The sequence below is a fragment of the Bombus pascuorum genome, unplaced genomic scaffold (assembly GCF_905332965.1).
Source record: "Bombus pascuorum unplaced genomic scaffold, iyBomPasc1.1, whole genome shotgun sequence".
Lineage (NCBI taxonomy): Eukaryota > Metazoa > Arthropoda > Insecta > Hymenoptera > Apidae > Bombus > Bombus pascuorum.
The window spans coordinates 804,826-811,409 of NW_026869730.1; positions in this window are offsets into that span (position 1 = coordinate 804,826).

The window sequence follows — 6,584 nt, forward strand, 5'->3', positions numbered from 1 at the left end:
GTAAAGTTTGCATCGCGGTGTCGAGTCATCTTAAGTATAAATCTATCGATATTTGCCTGCCATTGTTGTTTTAATATATCGCTATGTGATTTTTCTAAGTGGTTTAAGTTTTCTGAGTTTACAATTTTTCTATTAAGTGCTGTTTGATTCGCTATTATGGTTTTGATTTTATTATTGTCATCGAATAGTTTGTCCATATTCTCGTTTATGAGCGTAAGATCGCCTTCGTCGAGAGTTCCGAACAAACTTTTCGATACGGAACCTATGATGTTGAGTAAACCTCGTTTGCTTCCGGTATGTGTTAACGCTTTTAAGTGTTTCGCGAGTTGTTTTAGATTATTGATACGATTTTGTAATCCGTCTAACTCTTCAGCGTATTCTTTGCTGGTTGCACGTGAGTCTATTGTTAATTTATGTGATTCTATTGTACTTATCTGCTCGTATATGTCGCTAGTGTCTAATCCTACTATAACATTGGCAGTATCGCTGTACAAATATCCTTTTCCTATGTTTTCTACGAATACAGTGTTTCTTTCTAATGGAGTAATATTTATTTGCGCGGATACTATTCCGGCAAAGAGGAGCGTCGACCTGGAAAGTAAGGTTTTAAACGATTACCGTGTATTTTTTTGTTTTGAATCAAACAGTATGGAGTACATACTTTATCAATCGTGTACGGTCCTAACCATTCCACATCAAGCTTATGCCCTTTATGATCGTTATGTATTAAGACGGAGTCTCCTTCATTGAAAACTGATTGAGGTTTTATAATTTTACGTTTTTGATCGCGCTGATATCGCTGTTTACTTTTGATCAACGTTTCGCGAGCGTGTAGGAGTCTAGAGTCCCATTCTTTTTTGCGGAACGTGACTTCGTCTGCGTATGTGCGTTGGGGATTCTTGGATATCGTGGAGGGAAGATTGGCTTGGTGTCCGAATGTGAGTTCGAACGGCGTGTAATCAATGGAGTCGTGTATCATTGTGTTATATGCAAGGCATACAAAGTTAAGTTGATCGTCCCATTCCTCATCCGAATTTCGCTGTATCGATTTTAACATGTCTGTTACTACTGCGTGTGTTCGCTCTAACGATCCGTTACTTGGTGGGTGGAAGGATGTCGTTTTGATATGTTTGATTTTGAACGCGTCTTCGTACTGTTGCATCAAACTAGATATAAAATTTTGTCCGCGGTCGGTTAGTATCTTTTTTGGAGCGGAAAAGATGTAAATGTAGTGATTCAAGAGTGCGTTCCAAATTGTTTCCGTTTGCTGAGTTTTTAGTGGCACGAGTATTAAGTATTTTGTCAGTTCGTCATGTATGGATAGAATGTACTGATTGCCTTTCTTCGTTTCTTTCAGTGGGCCTAGTAAGTCCATAGCAATTTTATCGTTTGGTTCGAAGGGTGTGTCGGTGATACAAAGTTCTTCGCGCGGTTTGATACGTGTAGTTTTAGACGTTTGGCAGGTGTCACATGATTCTATATGTTGTTGTATGCGTTTCATCAAATCTGGTACTCTGTGCCGTTCGCGAATACGGTCGTATGTCTTTTGTATACCGGGGTGTCCTACTAAATCGTGATTTTCTTTTAATAATTCGTCTATTTCCTCGTTACTATATGTTTGGATTGGTTCCCATGCAAAATTTAATTCTTTTACGGTGTCGTTCAGGAATAATAAAATTCGTTTGATCTCGTTCTTCTCGGTCTCTGTGAAACTGTCGTCGCCTATACCTATCTTCTCGTTTGTACGAATAATTTCGTTTAATTTAGTTAACCACTCGATTCTGTCGTAATTTCCTAACTCTGTTTTGGATAATTGGTAGAAAGATTTACGGTTCGGAGTCATTTTGAGGATTTTGGGTAACACGTCGGTAGATTTTTCCCAATCGTGATACTTTTTATCGAGTTCTATGTTTGAATCTTCGCGTTGTCTGGTCAAAACATGTATTCTAGATAGTGCGTCAGCTGCAGTGTTATCTTTTCCTTTATTATATTCTTCTAACTTTAATCGCCATCTCATCAACCGTGATGAAGGGTCTTTGCAGTTCTGTAGCCATTTTAGCGCTTGGTGATCGGTTCGGATGAGGAATTTCCGGCCTAACAGATATTGTCGGAAGCGTTTCACGGCCCATACTATTGCTAAAAGTTCTTTTTCTGTAGTGGAATAATTTCGTTCCGGTGGGTTTAGAGTTCGCGAGATATAACAACATGGATGTCCGTCCTGTGATAAGATCGCACCTATACCTTCGTTACTGGCGTCAGTCGTTAATGTGAATTGTTTTGCAAAGTCTGGGAATTTTAGTACGGGTGATGAACAGAGTTTGTCTTTTAACGTCTGGAATGCTTCCTCGGTTTTATTTGTCCAATGAAATGGTGTGTCCTTTTTTGTAAGTTCAGTCAATGGTTTCGCGATTTTGGAAAAGTTTCTGGTGAACTTGCGGTAATAACCTGCTAATCCTAGGAAAGATTTGATGTCTGTGGGATTACGTGGCTGTTTGAAATTGCTAACAGCTTCTAATTTTTTGGGATTTGGCTTTACACCTTCGGCGGTTACTATATGTCCGAGATATTCTAATTCTGGTTTAAGAAATTCGCATTTGTCAGGCTGTATTTTGAGTCCGAGTTCGCGTAAGCGTTGCAATACTATCGCGAGGTTACTATTGTGCTCTTCAATAGACTGTCCGAATATTATAATGTCGTCTAAATATACGAAGCAATGTTTATTTATGAGTCCTCTTAGCGCGGTATCCATCATGCGTTGAAATGTTGCAGGTGCATTCTTTAAACCGAATGGCATTCTATTGTAATGATAGTGTCCTTGTGGTGTGGAGAATGCTGTGTATTTCTTGGAGTCTGTGTTCATTGGGATTTGATGGAATCCGGAGGATAAATCGAGGGCTGAGAAGAATTTTGCGTTGCCTAGTTGGGATAGTATGTCGTCTATGTCAGGTAATGGATATGCGTCTTGGTCAGTTAGCTCGTTTATTTTTCTAAAGTCTATTACAATTCGCCATTTCTCTTTCCCTGAGGCGTCTGCCTTTTTTGGTACTACCCAGACTGGTGAATTGTAAGGAGAATCGGATGGTTCTATGATGTTCTTTTGTAGCATTTCGTCAATTTGTCGTTTGATTTCTTCTTTGTGGCATTCAGGCGGTTGGTAAGATTTTGTGTTGATGATTTTATTTTCTTTTAACGTTATTGTGTGTTTGGCAAGGTTAGTGCATGGTAACAAGTCGGTCTCTAAATTGAATACGTCGAGGTAAAACAGCAATATCTTTTCGATTGGTTCACGAAGAGTTTTCTCTATATGCGAAAGTCTGACTAAATCTTTGAATGTGGAGACTTGATCGTACGTGTTTGAATTTTCGATAAAATTGGTTATTTTGGCTGGGCACTCACCGCCATTGATTAAGTATATCGTTGTCGGTTTCCCTTCCAGGTAGACTGCTTTTGACACTGCTTGTTTTGGAGGTACGTCGTTTTCCTGTTGCAATAAAAGAATATTATTGTCAAGTTTCAATTGTTGATTCGAGAGTTCAAATTTGAATTTAGATAGGGCTGGTAAACCGAGTATACCGTCTTCTATAATTGGAAAGTTGTCTTCTACTACAAAGAATTCTAGAGTTTTGTCAAATAGTTTTACCAAGGCGTGTTCGTTAGTTTTAAATTTAGAGTGTCCCATCGAGAATTTTCCTGCTTTTATTATTCTTGGTCGTAATACGCATCTTCGCTTGAGTATATTAATTCCTGCTCCGCTGTCAACGAGGAATTTATATCGTCGTCCGTCGGATCGTAAAAGTACTGTGGGTAGTATTCCTGTTGTGGCGTTAATTCGTAAGTCTGGTCTATTGGTTCCTCTGTTTCTTCCTTGTGTGTCTCGAGATTGTGGACTGCCGGTGGTCTCGGAAATTGACTGGGTGTTTGAAAATTTCTACATTGACTAGAGACATGTCCGATCTTATTGCATTTGAAGCATTTTAATTGACTCCTTTGGGCAAGTGATATTTGTTCAGTTCGCGGGAAGTTTCTTGGCATTGGATTAGGCGTTGGAGTTAGTTTTCTAATGATTGTGTTGGGATTATTGGTCGTTAGTCGTCTCTGCTCGGGGAGTCGTAATCGTTCCATTGGTTTTGGTCGTCGGTTTCGATCTTCCCTGAAGAATCGCTCGATGTCGGTGGCTTTTTTTCTGCTTCAAGAATATTGTATGGTGGATTGGCGAGTAGTAATTGTCCTATTTCGGTTTTCAGGCCTCGAATAAAATCGGTTACGGAGTCTCTTAAAATTCTGTCATTCATAGCTCGTCTAGTAATTTCGTCACGGTATTCGTTCGTTGCACTATATTGTAGCTTATTAAGTGCCCTGCGGAACCTGATGATGTAACTTTGCACGCTTTCGTCGTGACGCTGTCTCGTTTCGCGTAGCTGGTCTTGCTTGTTCCAAACTGGTTGTCGTGCCAGCCTGGCTCCCTGGACTCCATGTATGCCTCCAGACGGGCAGCGATTATTCTTTCGAATAACTTACCTACCTCGTCCAGAAGACATATTGGCCTATATGCTGACGGCGATTCTGCTGGTCGGCCTTCTTTCCCCAGAAGAACCAGCCTGGCATCTTTCCATGCCCGAGGGCATACTCCTTCCCTGAGGCACCTGTTGTATAGGTGTAGCAGGCGGGGGGCCGTGATGTTCATGGTTTCGGCCCAGACCCGCCCGGGAATTCCGTCCGAACCCGGAGCCACATCCCTGGCTGCCATCTTCTTAGTAGCTTTTCCTAATTCTACTGTTGAGATGTCTGTTCCGTGGTTATCCACTACCGATGCTTCACTTTTTTTTTTTTTTTTTTTTAACGTGGGGAAATCCTCATGGACACCCTTCCCCCAATGGGAGTCGGGTAGTGTCGGACTCTTACCGACTAAAACCACCACGTGGCTGCTCGTACGCACAGGGAAGAGGACCCAGGGGTATCACGGTTGAAAATCTCCTGTAAGCCCTCCTCCCAGCGTCTTCCCTCCTAGAGCGGAGGGGATGCTTCGCTGTGACTCCCGGGGCAGCCAACCCCGGGGTCATCGTCATCTTCTTGCCGGATCCGTTGGGGGAGATGGCGGCCTCCCCCCGTTGCGTCCACTTCTCTCGCGTCGTATTCTTGCCGGGTGCCCGGCTCGGACCCTGAGCCGCTCCGCCCGCTCCTTCGCGAGCATGATTTGCTCGCAGAAGTCCCGGACTGCCTCGTAGTCCGACCGGCTCCGTAGCAGCGCCTCGATGATTCTCCTCGGGGACAGGTCGTCACCGATCTTCACCGTCAGGATGTGTCTCTGCATGGCCCACGCGGGGCAGTGCTGCAGGGTGTGCTGGACGGTGTCCTCCGCCTCCCCACAGTGGTGACAGATGTTGGTCACCTCCTTCCGAATCTTCTTCAGGAACTCCCCGAACACTCCGTGCCCGGTGAGCACCTGGGTCAGCCTGTAGGTCAGCGGAACACCCCGCGCTTCCTTCCACCTGTCCCAAACGGGCAGGACCGCGTCTACCGCGCGGTGGGACGTCTTCCTCGCCTCCTTCTCCAGTAGGAGCCGCCATCTCTCCCATGTCTCCTCTTCGATCGCCTTCCTCACCTCCAGAGGGTCTTCGCCTCGATTCCCGTCCCTGACTCTCGTGGCCTCGTATACCTTTTGAAGGGCCAGGGCTTGCTGGCTAAGAAAGACCCGACGGGCGAGAAACACCCCACGTACGCACAGCGGGTCAAAATGACCAGCAACAAAATAGAGGCCAAAGCGGTGAAACCACCGAGAAACGTGGTCATCATCCGCCCGGAAACGGAGGACGGGGACATTCGCACTAGCGAGGAAACGTGCGATGCGCTGTTCACCGTGGTGAACCCGCGTAAGAGAGGTCTGCAAGTCAGGGCCATAAGGAAGATAGGCGGCAGCGGGCTGGTCGTAGAAACGACCAAGCCGGAAGATTTGAAGGCGTTCACGGAGAACGCGAAATTAAAGGGGGCTGGTCTAAAAGCCAGCACGCCAACGAGAAGGAACCCGCGGTTGATCATCTACGACGTACCGAGGGACAACTCGGAGGAGGAAATACTGGCCTGCCTCCGCAGACAGAACCACGAGAGACTGGGCGAAGAGGACATAGCGGCCATCAAGTTCTGTTTCAGAACAGGCCGCAAGGATCAGAGCGAAACGAACTGGGTGGTCGAGGTACCACCCCTCGTTAGAGACAAGCTCCTCAAGGGGAAATTATACATCGCGTGGAATTCATGCAAGGTGAGAGACTACGTAGCCGTAAGTAGATGCTACAAATGTCAAGGATACGGGCACGTGGCCAAATACTGCAGCGTGAATTACGACATTTGCGCCCACTGCGCCGACAGTGGCCATGGCACCAAGGCATGCCCCAACAAGAACACCCCCCCCCCCCAGCTGTGTCAACTGCAAAAAGACTGGGAAACAGGGAGACCATGCGGCCTCCAACATAAACTGTCCGGCGTATAAAAAGGCATTGGAGCAATTTGTTTCGAAGACCTCCTATGAATAGGATGTCTACCGAAACTGGAAATGGACTCGGGAGTCAATGGGGGATAAGGATCCTGCA